At 49.7% G+C, this 21616-nt stretch overlaps 1 protein-coding gene and 1 pseudogene across 1 annotated transcript in view; one reads left to right on the top strand and one right to left on the bottom strand.

Annotated features, from left to right (window-relative positions):
- Positions 1–21616, top strand: part of LOC130266173 (zinc finger protein 3-like) — a 164538-nt gene that overhangs the window by 23375 nt on the left and 119547 nt on the right. The gene's annotated exons all lie outside the window — the stretch shown is intronic.
- On the bottom strand, positions 124–17071 carry LOC130265984 (class II histocompatibility antigen, B-L beta chain-like; annotated as a pseudogene).

Here is a 21616-nt window from a genome sequence, read left to right as displayed (position 1 = left end):
CTCCGGCACGGCCACAACAGGCCCAGGGAATTCAGCAGCGAGCAAATCCCAGCTGCACAAGGAGAGGGGAGAGAAATCTCTGTGAGCCCTTCCCGCAGCCAGCGGGGATCGCCCGGAACGGGGTCAGCGGGGCTCGGCCTCCCGGGGGTCCCTGGGGATCATGCAGCGCCGATCCTGCCGCGGGGAATGGAGCTGGAGCAGCGCGCGGAGCTCTTCCCACACTCGGGATCGGCGGGGACAGAGCGGGCAGAGACCCCAACTCCTCCTCCTCCTCCTGATTGATTAAATTCGGGTATTGATCTAATATCGATCCCCACCTATGACCTACAAAAGACTCTTTGACAGTTTACAATTTCAATGTGTATGCTTAATTCGTTGCTGGGCCGCTGTGTAGGATGACCCCCTAATACGCACTGCAAAGTTTCAACTCATAACAAATTCTATTTATTTTAAATAGTTTCAAATATTTTCATGTTCATAACACTAAATTCTCATCATCCTTTCTTCCTCTGGTAATTATCTTAAAAGTCCATTAAGCATGCGAGGTTTGCTCTTCGAATAGGGTCAGTGCTCCTTTTTATGAGGAGGGGTCGTAATGAGAGGAAGTAAGGTGAGTCTTCTTCTTTCTGAACTTTCATCCCCTCCCATAGATGACAACACAAATGATCTCTGGGAGAACTCAAATTTCCTCTCTCTACGACTTTTGAATGGGTTTAAAGATGCAAAAGGTTTGCAGTTGTCTGTATTCCTTTGTGAGGTGAGACCTCTGGAGCTCTCTGGCACCAGTTTTGAATCTCTAATGAAGAAACTTGCAAATCTATGCCACACATTCCTTTAGATTTATTTCTCTGTTTCTCTGTTTCTCATTCTAAGCACAGCTAAGCAAATATAAAAATGAAAAGCAATTATTTCTTTAAATCCAGCATAACCATCACAAATCCAGTTTCTTTTAATTAATAATTAACTCTTAATTATCTCCAGCAAAGCCTATCTATATATCTGCCCTAATTAATTCCAAAAAACCTATCTTAAGGTAAAATCTAAATTTTCTATAATTTGTGTATCACTCCATTCCTTCTCCCACTCCCCCGGTCTCACTGCCCACCCTCGACCCGTCCCCATTTTCCCAAGAGCATCGCATCCACCATCCCAAATCCCTCCTCAGTGCCCCCCAATAAATGGGACCAGATCCAACTGGGAAGCTTTATTGGGAACACTGGGAGCAGCCGTGCAGTGACAGAGTGACAGTGGGGCCAGTGGGGGGACAGACACGACCACCCCAAAATCAGCACGGGGACAGAGCAGGGGGTCCTGGCTGGGCCTGAGGCCCCGGGGAGGGGCTGCGGGCACTGCTGGGTCAGGAGCTTTCTGGGCAGAGAAAAGGGGATGACACCGAGCTGAGGGTCCCGGGGGGAGCACACGCGCTCCGGGACAGGGGGGACACGACCCCCGGCACCCCCCCCCGAACCTTCTTGCGCACATAGAAGCCGAGCCCCAGCACCAGGAAGACCGAGCCCAAGACGAAGCCCCCGATCCCCGTCAGCACCTTGCTGCGGGCGGCGTCCAGCGGCATCTCTGGGGTGCGCGGGGCTCAGTGCCCCCCAAAACCTCGCACCGACACCTCGAGCCCCTCCCAGCACCCTCCCGATCGCCCCAGCCTACCCAGGACCCCCTGAAACCTCCTCCCAGTCTTGTACTAGCCTACCCAGGACCCACCAAAACCCTTCCCGTCCCTCTAAGAATCCCATAACACCCTCCCAGTTGCCCTCACCCCACCCCCCCAGGACCCCCAAACCCTCTCCCAGTCCCTTCCCAGCCCCACCAGGACTCACTAATACTCTCCCAGTCTCTTATCACGACAACCAACTTCATTCCAACCGTTTTCCAATCCCTGATCTTTTTCCAGCCCGTCTAGGCTCACTTAAATCCCTCCCAGTTACACCCAGCACCCCCAAACTCCCTCCCAGTGCCCCAGAACCCTAAGCCACCCTCTCCAGCATCCTTCAAACTCCTTCTCAGCCATTCTAAATCCTCAAACCCCTCTCCCAATTTAAACCAGGCTATCTCAAACTCTCTCCCAGTTACTCCTAGCCCCCTCAGTGCCTCCCCACAACCCCCCGCACTCTGGGTTCCAGGCTGTGCCCCAGTGCCGCCTCAGGGGGAGCTCCAGGCTGATGTTCTCCACCTGGCAGCTGGAGGTGACCCCGCTCAGGGAGAGGGGGTGTTTCCAGCAGCACCAGGAGCTTGTAAAAATCCAGTCCCCACTGGGGATCAGGTCAGTGGCCACCACATGCCCCAAGAACTCCTGCTGGGCCTAAAACCACCTCAGATGGATCTTGGCAGGGTAGAAATCCATCACAGAGTAGAGCAGGCAGTTGGGGCTGGGCTGGGAGCTTGAAGGCCACAGTGAGATGAACACACTGGAGGGCGCTGGGAGACAGTGGGGACAGACTGGGATCAGCTGGGGGAACTGGGAGAGATGGGAGAGGGCTAGTGTGGCGGAACTTAGAGGGACTGGGAATGAAATTGGAGAGAGTGCGGGAACACTGGGAGAGAGTGGAGTGGATTGGGGTAATAGGGCAGAGGGTGGAGTGGGGATTGGAGTGAAAAGCACTTGGAATGGACTGGAGTGGGCACTGGCAGAAAGGGGAGAGATTTGAAAGGGGCACTGGGAAGGCACTGGAAGAGAGGGTGGAGGTCTGGGAGTGGACTTGGAATGGAATGGCTGTGGACTGAGAGGAAATGGGAGGGACTCTGGTGCCACTGGGAGAGACTGGGATGGACTGGGGAGCCACCGGAGTCACTTGGGGTGAGGGGGCAGGAGGCCACAGGGATGGGATCTTAGTTTGAGAAACGATTTAAAAGAGGACACTCTGGAGTGAGTGTTGTCTCCTCTGTAAGGTTCCAATTATCCCTTTCCACCAATAGGAAATTAATATTCTCAGTTCTCTTTGTTACTATTGGTTACTTTTCACTCCAGAAATTATAATATTGTTAATCACTCTTTCCAATTGGATCTCTCCCTCAGACCCGGCTTTAATCCTGCCCTGCACCCAAGTGTATAAATATCCCCTGGACCCTGCTTTTTTCTGGTTCATTCCTAGTACAGTGCAGGCCTTCCTGTTTGTTGTTTTCACCTCATTAAATTTCTTCTTCTGAACAATCGGATCAAAGCATTCTGTCTCCATTAAAGTCCCCAGAGCCATTTCCCGGGAAACCACCGGTCTGACTGTCCGGGCAAAACCCCACGTGCACAGAGAGAGCTGCGGAAAACCTGAGCAGCGAGGCTTCAAAACTCCCGTGGAAAGAACAAGGAGCCTCTTCCTGCCCAGGCCCACACAAATCCTGTCCTGGGCTCCAGGGGTTTAGATACAAAAACCATTCCTTGGGCACAAAGCAGAGGATCATGGAAAGTACCCTCACAGTAACTCACTCTAAAAGGATCCTGTATACAATAATCACATGTATCTATCTATCTATAAAAGCGGGTACTGAACTCTGGATACAGCAATGTGCAAATAGGACAGGTTTGCAGAGGCTGAACAGACACCAGGGGAGATGCAGAATGTAGGGACAGAGCAAACCCTCCAAGGGCTTTAACCTGATTCCCAGCTTTTCTCTGTTTCAAAGGCTTTGACTGCCGGATTTGAATTAATAGAGATCTCACCGTGAAAAGCAGAGCAGTGTGGAATCAGACACTGCTGCTGGAGTCAAAGCCTGGACTTGTCATGTCTCTGACTTGAAAAGATATTGAATAAAAAACTCCATTATCCACAACCTTTCCCCAGCCATCCCTCCTCACACAAAACAAAATACAATGCAACTCTTTCAAAAGGGTAAAAAATAAAGTAAAATGAACATTCAATGTGTCCCCTGATAAACCCACATTGAGAAAATACAAAATAATGAAGTGTATCTAGAAAAACCGGCTGTAACTTCTCAGGTATTTGGCTCAGTGTCAGCTCAGAGCCGGGCTCTGTCTCCCAGGTGCCCAAGTCCCCGGGCCAGCTCTGAGCAGCCTCTCCCGGCTTTCCAGCCCGGCTTTCCCCAGCTCTGCCCCGGGCAGGCACTCGGTGTTTCCGTGGTGCCTCTGCCCTGCTCAGCTCCCCGTGCCCTGCAAAGGCGCCCAGGCTGCTCTCAGTGCCCCTGGGTGTCACTGAGCGAGGCAGTGACGAGCCCCAGGGCCCAGGCAAAGCCTTGAGGGACGCACCTCGTCCCCGGCCTCCCGCGGGACATGGAGCCACTGCCCACAAGGCTCTAGCACGTCCGGCCAGCCAATTCCTTCTGCCCCGGCCAGCCCGGGCTGCAGCCCCAGGGCTCTGCAGGGTGGGGCTGGGGCTGTCACCTGGGACCGTGGCCAAAGCCTCCCAGGGCTCTGGGCACGGCAGGGGCCACAAGGCCACGAGGCAGGGGCCACAAGGCCACGAGTCCGGGGCTGCTCCGTGCCGCTTCCAGGCTGTCACTCTGCTGTTGGGTGTCGGGTGTGGCCCTTTGTGACACGGATGTGTGTCAGGGCCCTCGGTGATGTGGGACATTGTGGTGCTGTCATGAATAAGTGTCTGAGATCGCTTAAAAATCAGTGGCAAAGTCACTCTATTGCCTATAGAACAGCTAAGGCACAACAAGGGAAAAGAAGCAACAACAAAACAAACAAAATCCAGGCAACCAAAACAGAAATGAACTGAGAACTTTCTAGGGGAGTGTGGGTGTGTGTGTGCTCTGTTTAGGTGCGTGAGACAAAAGACAGTGCAGCAGGGATTAAAAGGAACATGGCCTAAAAACATCACTGAGCAGCACTTTAACTTCTACCTTAATTTGTAACTTAACTTCTATCTTAGGCCTAGCAATTCAACAGAGCAATAACACTTAACTGTATTTGACCTAAATTATAACTTCCAACTACTTAGCAACTTAAGAATTTCTCCCAGATTTGCTATAGCATATGTGCAGGGACACACGCACATAGGCAGGAACAATCAGTGCAAGCAAAGTACCTGTGAAAAATTCCCCTCAGAGCTCAGTGAAATCCTCCCTTTAGATGTTTTTGCTTCTCCCGCTGGCCGAAGGATCAGGCCTTGAGGAGTGAGGGGATCAGCCCAGGACACGTCGTGCTTCGGTGATCCTCCAGGCACAGCAAAGCCAAGGTTTGCTGGCTCTGAGAGGCCCCCTCAGAGGGACACTGCTGGTCACAGCCCATAGTGGCACAGGAGAGCTCAAATGTCTCCTTTTGGATTTCTATTAATGGGGTCACAATAGAGTGGGCTCCAGTCATAATGATGTTTCATCCCTGCCAAAGTGCGGGTCTGCACTTTCCCTAGAAGTACGGGAACACATCACCACACTGGGATCTCAGGGTGCCCATGGCCTGGGTGATGCCGGCCCAATGCCAGGCGACCGCCACAGCCACTCTGACCCTGCCCCTCCAGCTGCAGCAGGGGAGAGAAAATTTAACCAGGAATTCCTGGTTTGGGGTATGATGCAGAGAGATACTCACCAAACAGCAAAACAGGCATCACAGATCCAGCCTGGGCACAGGGAGTGAACCAAATCACAGCAGTAAAAGGAGAAGGGAAAGAAATCTCTACAACCTTTTCCCCTCACCCAATAGGGGATCACCAGGCTCTGCCCAACAGGAGTGACTGGGAATCATCCAATAATGATCCCCCCATAGGGCATGGAGCTGGAGCACAGCAGAAAGCTCTTCCCACACTCGGGGCACTCACAGGGCTTCCCTTAATGGAGCCTCCATTGTTGTTGGGTCAAGGTTGAGCTGCGTGAGAAGCTCTTCCCACACTCAGGACACTCGTAGGGCCTCTCCCCGGTGTGGATGCACCGGTGTTTGGTGAGGGCGGAGTTTTCCTTGAATCCCTTCCCGCAGTCGGGGCAGCTTCTGTGTGCATCCGCTCATGTCTGAGGCATTCGGAGCTGACCTGAAACCTCTTCCCACACTCAGGACATTGGTAGGGCCTCTCCCCATTGTGGATGCGCTGGTGTCTTCTCAGGCCAGACATCCACCTAAAGGTATTCCTGCATTCCAAGCAGGTGTAGTACCATTCTCCAGTGTGAACCACCTGGTGTTGCAGTAGATAAAAAATAGTTGTGAAGCTCCTCCCATATTTCCCACATTCATAGGGCTTCTCCCCAGTGTGGATCCTCTGGTGTCAGATCAGCTCAGAGCTGTAGCTGAATCCCTTCCCACATTCCAAGCACTTCTGGGGCTTCTCTCCTCCATGAGACTTCTCCACCAGCTCTGAGCTCTGCCCGGATCTCTGGCCACCTTCCTGGCACAGGGAGGGTCTTTCCTCCTCACAGCTCCCTGGGCTGGGTTTCCCTCTCCTTGTGAGGGATCTCTGGGGCTTTTCTGCCTTTTCCATCCCCCCACACTTTGGGAATGAAAAATCCTGTTTTGGGGAAAAAACAAGAAGAGAGCTCCATGGGAGTTCCTCCTTTCCCAAGTTCATCTCAGGAAATCATTGGGCAACTTGTATCTGTAAGAACCTCCCAAACACCAAGATTCAGACCCAAAATCTTCTTGTCTTGGTTTGAAAGGCAGGTGTCTGCTAAGAAATGCAGGAGTGTCTCTTTAAAAGGGAGAATGAAAACCTCCTCCCTTCAAATTATTATAATTTTGAATTTAAGGGTCTCTGAGGCAAAGAGACAGGAATAGGAAGAACAGTTCTTTACTAGGAAACTTAAAATACAAATACAGTATTACAAAGAGCAAAGAACAGACTAAAAACACTTACCAAGTCAGAATACAACCTGACACTCAGGGTGTTGGTAGCAGTCTGATTAAATGGTGGCTGCAGTCCTCCTGGAATGATAGATGAGGTTCAGTTGAAGCAGTGGTCCTGTAGAAGGGTGCAGTTTTCCTCTGAAGCTGCAGTGTTGATGTGGAATGGTCAGGTTTTCCTCTGTAATCCAGGGAAAAAAGGCTGCCCTGATGTTCCAAATATCTGTTTTTATCTAGGTAGGAAAGGCTTGGTTCCTCCCCCTGGCTGGAACATCTCCCAATGGAATGATGTAATTTTATCAGTCATGCAGTGAGACTCCATGGCCCATTAGCAGATGATATATCCCTGGAGGAAGGATGGGTTGTGGAAAAGATAAAGATGACTGCCCCACCTGGTTTTAACAGATGGCCCATTGGCAGATAATATCTCCCACAGCGATAAGGAATACTGTCCCATCTGGATTCAAGAGATGCAGATAAAATGCATACTTCTGGTCACATCCTGTATTGAGACCTAAGACAAAGTTTTATTTCGAATTTTAATATTCCTTTAAGTTGATAATAAAAGTTTCCTTTACATTCTTTAAGTTTTAAGCATGCCTTGCTTTTGCTCCTAATCCTATCTCACAGTAGGAAATGAGTGTATTGAAACTGGCAAATCAAAATCACTACACCACCTTACTTCTGCTACTTACTCCATTTTAGAAACTTTGTTATATTTCTCCTGCCTCGACTCAATAGTGTTCTGTCTTCTCTTATTCCAAATCCTCTTTGTTTTCTTTCCCCACAGGTATCACCGTAACCTGCTCTTCCTGAGCATGCAGATTGGCCAGGAAAATCCAGAAAGCAAAAGTGGAGGCCAAGGCATTGCAGAAGGGGTTTCCTGCAGCCAGACACACAGCAGCCATTGCCAGGAGCTGTCATTTCCTAGCCCATGGTTTTAAGGATGCTTTGGTGGTACCAAAGCAGAAGACCCTTGGTGCTGTGCTGGAACAATTCCTCTAGAAGAAAAGGTGGTGTCCTTATGTGCAGGAACTCTGTGGTATCAGCAGTGGAAGAGCAGGATGAGGGAGATCTCCAGCCTTGGGATATTTCTGCAAAAGCCTTCACCCCTGCCAGAGCCTTGGTGGGAGCTGCCAGAGTACAGAGGGAGGCAGCCCTTTGGACGGGCATCCCTGCTCCCTCAGAGCCACGGCTGTGAGACAAACAGCCTCATCCCTGAGGATGCAGATGGGCAGGAAAAAGCCTGGAAGTAAAAAGGGGAGCCCAGCCGTATCCAAGAAGCTGTTCCCAGAGGCAAGTGTCCCTGCAGGAAGTGTCCTGGAGCCACATGTGCTCTTCCAGCAAGGAGGTGACAAAGAGCCTGGAGGGAGCATTTCCAGGACAGCCAAACGGACTGGACAGAGGGATATTCTAAGTGCTGAGAGCAGCTGGATGTGGGATCAGCCAGCTCCTGCTGCCTTTTGGTGGTGCCTGAGCAGGGCTGTGACAATGCCAGGGACATCTGCAGTGACATCTACCCTGTCCGTCTGGGCGTGCGCTCGGTCCCAAAGCTCACCCTGATCCTGATCTCAATCTCACTCCATGGTGAGACACACTCACGCTCCCGGATTTAATCTCATCCCAGTGCCAGACTGGTGCAGCCCCAGAGCCAACCTCAAGGCCAGGCCTAAGGCAAATTGCAGATTTAGCCTTAACCCCAATTCCAGCTCTAATCTAAAACCCAGCGCTAACTGCCAAGTCCACCTCAATTCCAGCCCCTTGCCAAATGCTCAGCCCCAAACCAAATGCCACATTTAGCCCTAAGTCCAAAGACAGCCCCAATTGCAACTCTCAGCCCAACCCCAATGGCAGTCTCAAGCCCTAAGTTCAGCATCGAGCACCAGCCAACACTCCAATGCCAGCTTTAGCTTGAACTCTCAAACTCAGCCCCAATTCCTGCCCCAAGGCCAACACCCTTCTTGGACCTAAGCCCAATGGCAGCCCCAGTCGCACTCGTTAGTCTAAGCCTGGCTCTAGGCTCCAGGCCACTGTGATAAATATATTACAGTGTTGGATTTAGCGATTGTTATAATCAATACTATGTGTTTTATAAAGTTGACTTTTGTAAAATAAGTTTTGCTAAAGTTGAGAGATCTTTTAAAGTGAATGTTGTGTTGGGATACCAATGCTGAAGAGTTGTTTTAATGTCAGCATTCAACCAATGAAGGAATGGAAAGCTGCTCAATGTATTGAAAAGTAACAAATGATCAGGACTGGGACAACTGGACACCATTGAAACAGGTGGGATGGGGGAGGAACTGTGTCAAAATGTTTGAATATGTCTCTAAAACACAGCCTCCTTTTTGTCCTGATTGTCCCATCTGCATCTGCCTCTCCCTTTGCCCTGGCTGAGGTACTTGGAAGGTTCAGACTTCCCCATCCACCTACTGCATGTCCCTGTTAATGTGCACCCCTACTACGATATTAGTCTTACTGCTTTCATGCCCTCCTCTTCTCATTTTCTCAAGAATTGTGTTTACAATGTTTTAATTACTATTGACTCAATCTCTTTTTCTGGATCCTAGTTGGTTTTGGGATTATTCTTGAAAGGAATGTTGGATTTGTCTTTACAAACGAGCTGTGGATCTGCTGTTAGATAAGACCAGCACTGGGAGATAAAAGAAACAATGGGATGGATTTCACTGATAGATGAATGGAAAAAGATTATTGCCTTTACAAACAAAGTGTAGGTTTGCTGTTAAGTGAAACAGGATATTGAAAGGTGAAAAAAGCAATGCGGAAAAATTATGACTTTTTTAAGAATTAAGAATTAAAAGGGAGGGTTATACATTAGAGGGGAATCTCAGCTATCAGGCGTTCCAGGATGTCTGTACCTCTCAAGTACCTCAGTGAATGGAAAAGGAGATAGGGAAATATGTCTGGGAAAATAGGGTAAAAAGGAGGCTGTGTCCTCCAAAAATCTGAGAGATCACAGAGGAATGGCCCATGGCCTCTCCCTTTATTCCAATAAAGCAAAGAAGGACTCCTCTCTCTCCTTTTTGGACATAAACTTCTGGTGTTTGTGGATTAATTTTCCTGACATTCTCAGTGACCTCACTGCCTGTCCTTGTAATTCCAATGAGAAATGGGTACTTTGCCCCCCCCACCACAGTGTTAATTTGCATTTCTAAGGCTCCTCTCCTGGCTGCCTGGAACCCATGTTTCTCTTGCAGAGCAGCCGTTGCATGACTCATGTGCCCCCCCCCACAATCTGCTTTTTACTTGACATCTTTATTGTTAGAGAGTTGTCCTAGTTTGGACAAACTTAGGGGAAAAAACCCCCAGAAGAGCTCCCCAGGGAATAAACCCCCAATTCTTTATCCCACTGGACTTAAGAAACAAATATTTCACTCAGGGGGAAAACCTATTTATTAACACATACAAGAGAAACACTTCCCAGCACAGATCCAGATGACAAAAAATTTTCACCGAGAGAGAAAGAGAGACGTGGACGATTCGATCTTCACTAGAGGGACGAGATGCTTCTCTGGCCGGTGTCCAGAGGCAGGCCGCAGGGTTCCTCCGGAGCGAGCTGGTGCTGATCCTCGGGAGGTGAGGGGGGGGGAAGGGAGAGGGAGAGAGAGAGAAAGGAAAGAAAAAACAGCCAGCAAGCCTTAAACAACAGCGAGCTAAAACAAATAATTCAAGCAATATAAAGCCAAAAAATCAAGAAAAAAAACAGCTAACTAACAAACCAGGCAACGAACTACTACCACAGCAGCGAAAAGCCACAAGCAGCAGCAGCCAGAGCCAAGCGAGCCACGGCAAGAAGGAAGAAAAAAACCAAGGCCAGTCCACAGAGTCGAGCCCAGGCGGCCCCTCCCCCGGGAGCAGACAGCTTCATGGCCAAGGGGGGCAGGGTGAGAATTCAGTCAAAACACCAACCCAGGACATTAAGGTATTATACGGTATTATAAGGTATTATTTGATGATACTTGTGAAGATGTGCAACAGAAATCATGTCGTCCACACATACCCCGGGTGTGCAGACAAAATCATTCCATGACACGTGAATTGTACTGGAGTTTTCCTAAATTTCATACAGTCTGAATCCATTGAAATCCATTTGTTTGACGTTCATTGCTTCCAAGTTGTGTAGTTCTCACTATTTGGTTTACTATTGGACCCGGATTTCTTTGCCTCTGATTTTTCAGATGTTACTTAGATTCCACTCCTGCATTTCCCTCTCTGCCTTTTCCAGAACAGGTGTATCCAGCTCCGCCCGGGGCTGGGTGTAAGGTGGGTGTTCCTTAATGTTTCCAGATGGCCGTTGATGTTTTGTTAATTGTCGTTATATTTGTGGGTGTCTTTTGGGCTATTCCGACTGTTGAGATGTTAAACTCATCTATGTTGAACCATGTAACATTCCTTAAAAAATCCCTTTAAAATTCCTTTCCCCGAGACAAAGGCAAACCAAGCCCGAGCAGAGAAATAAGATTTTTTAAAAATTTAAATTTTGTATATTTTCCAACAATCGAATCTCAGGCAGCCCAATGTGTGTGATTGAGAGCCAGAGTGGAATTGTGCAGTTGTGTTCCCCAGCAGCTGTGGCAGTGCAGGCACAGAAAGCAGCGAAGCTGCAGCAATGGCAGCAAGGATTGGCCCCAGTGGCTGGAGATGCCAAAGGAAGGTGCCCAGGCAGAGGATTTGAGCAGAGGATGTGTGGGCAGGCCCAGGGGCTTCCCCCGCTGTGGAGCCCTGGCTGCTGCTGCGTTGCCTTCAGTGCAGGCTCAGTGGGGCCTCCCATGCTGGTGCTGCAGCCGGGAAGTGCAAATCTGCGGGGCTTGAGAGCCCCTGAGCCCAGGGTGAGGGGTCCCCCTGTGCTGAGCTGTGCTGGGGCTGTTTCTGTGCTCAGGGACACTTGGGATGGACATGGCATTTGGCCACCAGTGGTGCTTCTTTGCTCTCCTCAGGCAGGACCCGATGTCCTGGTTGGATGTTGGGAAGAGCAAAGTGCCAAGGCAGGCTCTGTGCCAGCCCAGCTTCCTGGGGGAGAGACTTCACAGGAGACAGGATTGTGGCCACAGACTTTTTGAAATATACATTCCTGTTGCATCTGTTTGTTGCTTGGGGTAAAAGCAAGTAAGAGAGCAGGAAGGACCTTTGCAGGGGTTTCACAGAAATCTTTATTTCAGCCACGCTCGTGCACCGTCCATGGTTCAGAGAACAAAAGCAAAGGGGCTTTTAGAGGGTCCAGGTAAGTACATGGGATGAACAGAGCAGGGAAAACATCAGAGACCAATTATCAGGGGACTTGGGGTTGTTACAAGGGAGGGTTTAGAGCAGAGAGCTAACAGGGAATCAGGGTGGGAGTGACCAGAGACTGAGGGACAGGGAGAGGGGCACAGGGTTGACCCAGGAAATAGAATAGGGGTTACTTTACCTAATTGGGAATGCCTTCAGTCTCCACAACTCCCATTTTCTTTATCAATTAAGAAGGCTTTTTTAAAGGATTTTAAAATCAAATGGTTGAGGTAACTGAAGAACACAAAATAAAAACAATCAAAAGCATTCAGAAAACAATTTTCAAAATGCAAGCCCTTCTTTGAGTCCCCAGTGTCTGAACAGATTTTTGGAGCATCTTGGAACTGGTAGGAAGGGAGGTGAAGTTTTCTTGGCATGGCTTGTTAGGAAACTGAGTCAGGAAAGGGATTCTTCAGCATGGACTGGCACTCTGGTGGCTGTTAGCAATGTAGTTAGCAGAATGAGGGTGGAGTACCTGTTGAAACTCTAAATAGAAATCATTAATTTTAAAGAAAAAACAGAGGTTGTTATTTCAAGATATTTTTCTTTCTTTTCCCCCACCCCCCATATCAACCCCCTGTTTGTATTAAAAATGAACTTTGAGAAAACAGATTGGCAGCTGGGTAGCAAAGGTAGGGAGAAGCATGGCTGTGGGACTGGGACAATGGAAAAGGGGGTAGGAATTTGAGGGAACATAAAGAAAGGGTAATAGGATTTGGGGGAAATTTTGAAAGGACTTATTTTATAGATGAAAAAAGGGTAAAGTGGGAGGGAAGTAGGGAGGCAATAGGGATTGGGGAAGGCACTTATCTATTTGGCAGGTTTTGCAAATTGAGGAATGGACTTTTGGTTGCAGGACAGCTGATTGATGTTTTGTGCTGTCTTTGCTTTTGGGCTGCTGCCGTGACTTGATGGCTGTTGGCTTTGGGTTTTATGTCTCTTGTTGTTGTGTGAAGGACAACATCTTTTAGGATGCAGATAGTAGTTGCAGTTTGGTGCATGGCTGCTTCCTTGCACTGGGACTGCATTAGGTCCTGTAATATTGTCTGCTTGAGGGCCTTTTCTTCCTTGTACTATGTCAAATTGCACTGTTTCTCCATCTCCTACACTGCGGAGACATTTTCTGGGGTTATTTTTTTTGATTGCAGTTTGATGGACAAACACATCTTCTTTGGTATCATTTCAGGTGATGAATCCATACTTATTTTTCACATTGAACCATTTCGCAGGTCCCAACACTTTTGTAGCAATGACCTTTTCACTTTTGCCAGTGAGTTTGTGTCCGTGGCTGTGTTGCTGGACGTGCTGGTGTTGGCGAGGCTGTTGCTGGTGTTGCTGTTGCTGTTGCTGTTGCAGGCAGGAAGCGGCAGAGCCCGAGCGGGACGGGCGGTGCCGTGCCCGCGGAGCGGTGCGTGCCAGTGGGGTTGGTGTGGGTTCAGCGGCGGGCGGGCAGCCGGCCTGTGGCGGGCGGCTTCTTCTGCTCTCCCTTCTGGGTGGCACAGGCGAGGGGGCAACGTGACCAGTGTGCAGGCAATGCTGTGGGTTGCTGCTGGTGGCGCGGCTTCTGGCGCGGGGCTTCCGAGGCCAGACCGAGCTTCTCCGGAGCTGCCCTGCTTCAGGCAGTGGCAGCAGGGTGGCCGCTGGCTTTGCGGAGAGTGGCGGGACTCACTGCCCGCATCGCGTCTGGCGGTGCCATGGCAACCGTGGTGAGCGTGTTTGCTCCATCAGACGCAGTCTCCATTTCACAGAGTTCCCCAAGCTGTGTGACCACAGCGGGCTTGGCTGGTGCAGCTGTAATTGGTGAGTTGGGGGTTGCACTTCCAACTCCTCCACCCTCAGTTCTGGGACCAGGCCCCTGGAAACTGGGGGGAGTGGCTTGGGACCCGGGGGGTGGGGTGTCCTTGGGGGCAGGGTCCCAACCAGGAGAGGAGGGACGCGACTCTGAAACGGGAGCAAAGGGAGACCCCGTGCCTCCAGCCACGCAGTTTGTGCCATTTTGTGGAGCAGGGCTAAGCACAGGAAAACTTGGAGAAGGAAACTTTTCTTGCGACAGGAGAGGGTGTAGGGAGAGGGGAACGCGGAGGTTATTGGCTGGGATTCAGCATTTTCTGAACATTCATTAGAAAGCTGAACACCTACAGCAATTAAAATAAACAAACGTAAAGTTTTTATCACTGGAAAGTCTTCATTATGCAACTTGCTCGAAGCCCCATTCAAAAAATCGTCATTTAGAAATGAGTTCTGTGAAACGTCAGGATAATGTTCACACAAACAGTGTACTAAAAGCTTCAAATCCCTCTTTAAAAACTCAGAATTCCTGCGAGGAAGAATGTTTTTAAATTTGAGGTAGACTTCCTGCTGTGATCAGATGTATCTTACTGGCATTTAACCCAAGTCTCTTCCCAACACTGGAGAGTAAAACGAGCAAAAGTGAAGAGTGCCCCAAAATTTCAAACTCACCACAGTAAAGTTAAAAAACACTCTCGGGGTGGTCCATCTACAGAAGCCCCTGTTTGATGCGCTATTTGTTGCATGTTTGTTTTTTGAGGGTGATAGCAAGTAAGAAGCATGAAAGACATTTGCAAGGCTTTCACAGAGATCTTTATTTCAGCCATGCGTGTGCACTGTCCATGGTTCAGAGAACAAAGGCTAGGTACTTTGTAAGGGTCCAGGTTAAACACATGGGATGAGCAGAGCAGGGAGGATGCCTCAGATACCAATTACCAGGGGACATGGGGGTGTCACAAGGGTGGGGTTAGGGCAAAAGGCCAACAAGAAAACAGGGTGGGAGTGACAGAAAGGCTGGCAGACAGGGAGAGGGCACAGGGCTAGAGGCCTCTCATTTTCCCTATGTGGGAATGTCTTTTGGGGTCTCCACACTGGGCGAGGATTTTCCCCTCGACCAGACAGAAGGGTGGCTGAGGGCAGCGCGCCAGGAGAATGAGGCGAGTTATGTCTCCCTCAATGCTCATTGGAGCCACCTCAATCTCAAGGGCTGTGTGTGCTGTGTCCCCAATAACAAAATATTCACTGTCCAGTTCCATGTGGTTTATCGTCACATCCAGTAAGTTGTTTGGCAGGTCCACTGTAATGAGTGTCCAGTCAGTAAACCTGAAATAAAAGCCTTTGGTAATCACGAGCCTAAAACAGCCACAAGGCTGCCAAACCTTGTTAATCAGATATTTAACATTTTCATTTTCCTGCATCCCCACACCCTGCTTCCCCTCCTCCCCTTTTTTATTAAGAGAGAGGCTTTTGACAGAATGGAGCCCACTGCATTTATATCTTTGTGCACAATTATGTCAATGGTGGGTACACACTGTGGCCTCAATTTTTTCTGTTTGTTGGTAATTTTTGTTTCTGGCTTTGAGGACAGTCTCTGGCAAAGCGTCCTGGCTTTTTGCACTGGAAGCAGATGACATGTTGCAGCTGCTCTGGTGACATGGGTTGCCTCCTCACTCCTGGTCTGACAGGAGCAGCAGTCTTTGGGTGTGCCAGTCCCAGATTCCTCTCATGAGCACCGAACAGTTCTGCTTTTCTGGCGCAGGCTTCTATCATCTGTGCAAGACTAGGCAAAGGCTCAAGGGGAAGGCTCAGTATGACCCTGCAGCAAGTTTCATTAGCATTCCTCTGAGCCATCTCCTTAATCAAATCTGCCTGTATTGCTGGGTCGTGCACTTGCTTCTCTACCTGTGTTCGAAGGCGATCCACAAATTGCAAGAAATTCTCTGAGGCAAACTGTTTAATGTTAACATAACTACTCTTGACTTCAACCGTTGCTAACTGGTTAAAAGTCTTTTCTGCTGCATTACAGATCTTATCCAAAACAGACTTGGACAACATTTGAGTTTGTCTTTCAGAGCAGTGCCAGTTCTCTCCAGCACATAGATGTTCATAGGTAATGTCATTCCCATCACTATTTGTGCATCATTGGAGCTTTGCTGAAGCTCCTGTAGAAGCATCCTTAGAGACCTTCTCCACATGTTCTCCCATAAATCATACTCTGAGGGAGTAAGGGCCACCTTAGTGTTCCATATCTTAGTTTTTACCTAGGTAGGAAATGCTTGGCTCCTCCCCCTGGGTGGAGCATCTCACAATGGGATGATGTAATTTTATCAGTCATGCAGCGGGACTCAATGGCCCATTAACAGAATATTTCTTCCTGGAGGAAGGATAGGTCATGGAAAGGAATAAAGAACACTGCCTCACTTGGTCTTTAACGGATGGCACATTAGCAGAGGATATCTCCCACCGAGATAAGGAACACTGTCCCATTTGGTTTCCACAGTTCATGAACATGGTGATAGAACACACACTTTTGGGCACGTATTTACGTTGTAACCTAGGACAGTCTGGGGCTAAGTTCCTGAACTTTTAAACTAGATTTTAGGGATTATAACCCTCTTAAGGCACTTACAGTATATTCTAGCTGAAAACTAAAACTTCTACTTCATATTTATGTGACTTAATAATATTCCTACTTATTAAAAACTAAAACTTACACTTCCATTTCATGTCTGTGAGGCTTAATATATTTTCTCTCAAGGCTTTAATTCAATCCCTGCATTCTTCACTCTTTCTGAGTGACTCAGAGGCTTCTATTTTACACAGTCTAACATGCACTGACACTGGAGTGGGGCCCCACAGGGAAGGACACAGGGAGCCCACATTAGGGAAGATCGTGCTGCTTTCTGCCAGTTTGAGGGGGTTATAAATGGCTTTGGGGAATTTCCCAGTTAGTTTATGGGTGGAGGTGACCCATTTTTTGGGAGAATCCTGATGCTTTCTGCCAGTTTTGGGGGTTCTAAATGGCTTGTAGTGTACTCACTTCCATGGGTTCTGACGCCGCCTGCCCATGCTTTGAACTGGCCCGGACTGGTGCTCCCAGTGCTGCATGGGGTGGAACCATGGGGACCCCCTACAGCACAGCGTGGCTGCTTTGGGGCTGGCAGCACTGCCCAGCGCTGGGGATGGGCGTGTCAGGGAGCTGGGGCCGTACTGGTGGTACTGGGAGCTCCCCTGTCTGGGAGCCAGCATGACTTGTGTGAACATGCGTGCTCCCCAGCGGGGACACCCAGCGCGGTGTCACACTGCCCCCAAATGGCTGCTCCCAGTATTCCCAATAAAGCTTCCCAGTTCGCCTGTCCTGTTTATTGAGGGCCAGTAGGGAAAGACATGGAGGGACACTATGGGGGGATGTGATTGGAAGGGGGCAGAACGGGCCCTAGCATGGATCGGGAATGGAGACCTGCAGGAAAGGTCGTGTCTGCCCCTTCTCACCCTGCTCTGGGGGCCCCTGAACCCCAGCACGGCATAGCGCCAACGCCAAAGCTGCTGGAAAAACCCTAAGCCAGTTGGGGAATTTTGGGAGGGGGTCCATGAGGGCACCCAGGCCAGGCCAAGAGCTCAGCGCTGCAGCAGCCTGACCTGCCCTGGCTCCATCCCAGCTCCTCCTGATGGATGCGATGGTGTTGGGAAAATGGGGAGGCCGAGGGTGGGCACTGGGCCCAGGGAAATGAGAAGGGATGGAGGAGGAAGACGAGGGCAAAGGAAGAAGCGGGAGAAGAATCAGAAAGAATAGGAAGAGGAGGCAGGAATAGAAAGGAGGAGTGGGACCCCAACCAATGTAATTTGGGAATCCCAGCCCCCTCCCCTACTCTTTGAGGGTTCCATCTTCTCTTTTCTCATGTTCTTCCACCTCTTCCCCATTGTCCCCCAATCCACCACCCCCATCCAACATGCTTGGTTTTGGGGGTTCCATGCCCCTCCACCTTACTCTGGAAGTCCCACACTCCTTATCTCACAATTCAGGCACCTCATTACCACTTTTTCCTGGGAGGAATGCCAGAGTTTTATGATTTTTGTGATGTAGTTATGGAGGGGAACAGCTCTGTTTGGCTATCCCCTCCCTCTTGTGGACTCTCAGCTGCCCCTGACACCCTGGGGGTGCTGGGATTTCCCTCCTGGGGACAAGGATATTCATTCCCTTCCAGGAGCCCAATGCTTGGCTGGGGCTCCAGGGCAGGGGGTCCTTGAGCAGCTGCCCCAGAACCTCCACCAGGGTCTCCCAATGCAGCCAGAGCCGCTTGGCCTGGGATCGCCAAAGCCCTCAGCAAGCCCAACGTCCCTCCCAGGAACCCTCAACTCCTTCAAACCCAGCATTCCCCTACAGCCCCTGCAAGATCCCCTCATGGCACCAACCACGGCATGTCCCCACATGTCACTGGCCATGTCCCACCATGTCCTCACCCATGGCTGTGTCCCCACATTTCCATCTCTGTCACTATCTCCTACATCTCCATGCATGCCCATGTACCCCATGTCCCCACAATGGCCATGTCCTCGCCCATGTCCATTTGTCCCCAGGTAACTCTCTATGTCTGTGTCCCGCCATGTCTCTATCCCCCCATGTCCCCACCCCTGTCTTAGTTCAGTGTCTTTATTTTTAGTGTTGGGTGTTTTAAAAGGATGAAGAGAAATCAAAAGGAAACCAAGTCGAGAAGAAAAGCATTTCCTTTTTCATGCCAGCCGAGGATTCATGTGCTTGGGCGGGAAAAAAGAACATTTTCTGCAAGGGTTTCTACCTCACTGTCTCCAAAATCTTGGTCTTTGCCCCAGTCCATCACCATTTTGCTGCAAAAGACACCTTTTAGTAATAGGAAATCAAAATTTTGCAATTACTGAGGTTGCAAAAGACCTCCAAGACCATTCAATATTCCTAGATGCCACCAGAAGACAGGATTGAACACAAAAAAATTTCTGGGGTTGAAATTCAGTAAGTCCACTCCCCCCAAGGAATTCCCAATGTTGGTGTGCGTCCCGATCGATGTTCCTGCCCCTGCATTCATCCAGGTGCCAACAGGGAGACAGGATGATGCAGAGCCCCCCAGCCAGGTGTCTTCCCAACACAGATCACCAGGGCTCTGCCCAACAGGGGTCACTGGGAATCATCCAACACCGATCTTCCCATGGGGAATGGAGCTGGATGTTGACTGGTGGCCCGATCCAGGTCCGGCACGGTGGCCCTAACCCAGGGTCACTCGGTCCATCAGCTCCAGGACACCAATGTGGTGGACAGCAAATGGCATTTATTGAGGGGTTACAAGGGTCTTTATAGCCTAGATAGTAGTGGTCATTTCCCCTAGCTCACGTCCGGCTGTGAGCTCAGATCCGGAGCAGTGGATCTCTGAGGGAGAGGGGTCCCTATCTTAACCGTACATCCCGATATCTTCCGCACGCTTTTCCCTAACTCTCCACAGTTCCCCCCTCTCTCATGATTAGTAAAATTTATATGAAATTATAAAGTGTAGATATCACAAAATTTTCGTGGGTTAGTAAAGTTAGTATAAATTTGTAAATGTGTTAGTAACAGGCACACTTTAAAGCAGTTGTCGATGTTCGACAAGCATAATGTTAACTGTTTCTAAACGCTTTTTGACAAATAGCACCAATCTGTTAAATATGCAAGGCCCGAAGATTAGTGTTAGTAGGATTATAGTGACCGGGCCGATTAAGGTAGAAATTAGGGTGGTGAGCCATGGGGACTGGTTGAACCACGATCCAAACCAGCCCTGTTTAGCTTCTCTGTCCATTTTTCTCTGGTTCAGTCGTTCCCTCAGCTCTGCCATGGAGTCTCTAACGACTCCAGTGTGGTCTGCATAGAAGCAGCATTCTTCTTTCAAGGCGGCACACAGGCCTCCTCGCTGCATGAGCAGAAGGTCCAGTCCTCGCCTGTTTTGGAGGACGACTTCCGAGAGTGAGGAAAGGGATGTTTCCAGGGCGGAAATGGATTTCTCGATTCTCTGCAAGTCCTCGTCCACTGTCATCTGCAGTTGGGCCAGGCCTTGATGTTGTGTTGCGAGGGCTGAGACGCCTGTGGCAGCACCGGTAGCTCCTAAGCCCAGGAGCATTGCGATGGTGATGCCTGTCAACACTTCTCGCTTGTGGAGCCGATCTGGTTCCTCAAGCAGGCGGTACACTTCTTCTTCCTGGCGATACAGAACTCTGGGGACAATTAAAACTTGGACACAGAAGTCGGTAGAATGATCGAATTTGTCAAAGAGCACACACGGGCTTACCCCAGATTGTTGACAGACCCACATCCCCGATGCAGCTGGGATCACCCACTGGAACTTTCCCCCTTTTAGTTTGACGAATTCCCAGCAGACGTTGCCCCTCTGCATTGCCAGGGTTGCATTGCCAAAGCATTTGCCTTGGCCCGTGATTTGGCTTAGGGTAATGCTTCTCCGGGGGGTGTCCCATCTGCACTGGCGTGGACTGTCTGACTTGGAAAAGATGAGTGGGAGATCGAGGGCAACACCTTCGTAGAAAGGGGGTTGTGCATCATAGCATAGCCAGCATGATTCTGTGAGGTTTGGGTTGGACTGATTTAACGATATAAAGGTTGCATTTAACACACTGAGGAATGGATTGGAGAGGGTTGGTGTGGTTAAGAGATTGGATAGAGAGGAGGTAGATTTGTGCATTTGTGTTTTGTGACTGGAGCTGTGGTTAGCTGTGATCTCTTTTTCGAGTCCACCCAGTACAAGAATTGGATTGGGTCCGACTGACTGGGATATTGAAGGTGGGAGTCTGATAATTTGTAAGTTTGCCCAGATGCGGCGAGAAACGTGAACAAACACTGTCCACACTTTGCCCGTGGTCCAACCATCATGGGTTGGTTGCAGGATTGTCATTGTGTAGTTTGTGCAGGTGTGCTGCTTTATGCCTTGAGGCGTGAGTATATACCCATCCATATCAAATTTTGGTTCGATACAGCCGTGGGGAGCAAACTTAACTTGCAAGAACTTATCAGGCTGTTGTGGTTTCCATCTGTTGCCCGTTACAATTGTTTCACACCCCCAATATCCACAATATCCATACCCTGGGTAATTACAGTAACTTTTTCCTGGGTTGGAAGCAGGGCACCAATAAGTCTGAAACAGTGTTGTCTCCTGAAATTTGGGGAACCCCGTATGTGAGGGAAAAATGTCCTTTAATCTGAAATGAAAAACTGGAGTGTCAGCTGTAACCATTTCTTTGATGACCCTCTCACCTGAGAGATGGCGTAGAACCCACCTGAATGGCTGGTGAGGGTAATGCTTTGTGTCTGCCTGTCCTCCGCCCACTAACCCTAGGAACAGGATAACACAGAGATACCGTTGCTGCTTTGACTTTGATGGTGTGAGCTTCTCAGGTGATGCCGGGATGCTCAGTGGTCCCTCTCTCTTTCCTGGTAGTGGGGTGTACGGGTTGCGGGGGCGTCCGATGATCCAGTCCTGCAAACAAAGTCTCACAATTCTCATTATCTCCACTCTGAAGGTCTGGTTTGATAGATTTGAGTGGACACCATTTAATGTCCCCATCTTTTTTAACTGCCGCGTACCCCCGCCCCGTAAGTACTAGCCTCCAACCTTGTTCCCACTCCCCTAGTTCGTTTCTGACCACAATCCGTGGGCCTTCCTCTAGTGCTCGAGTGGCCCAGTGTCTCTGGGCAGGACTGTTTGTCTCATCCCCCCTAGGGAATTGATTCAACGCTAGCAGCGCTGTTGCTAGTAAACGCGCCTGGTCGCTTGAGGGAATGGCATTGGTGAAGCC

This window comes from Oenanthe melanoleuca, unplaced genomic scaffold (genome assembly GCF_029582105.1).
Source record: "Oenanthe melanoleuca isolate GR-GAL-2019-014 unplaced genomic scaffold, OMel1.0 S001, whole genome shotgun sequence".
NCBI lineage: Eukaryota > Metazoa > Chordata > Aves > Passeriformes > Muscicapidae > Oenanthe > Oenanthe melanoleuca.
This window is presented reverse-complemented; position numbering and strand designations above follow the sequence as displayed.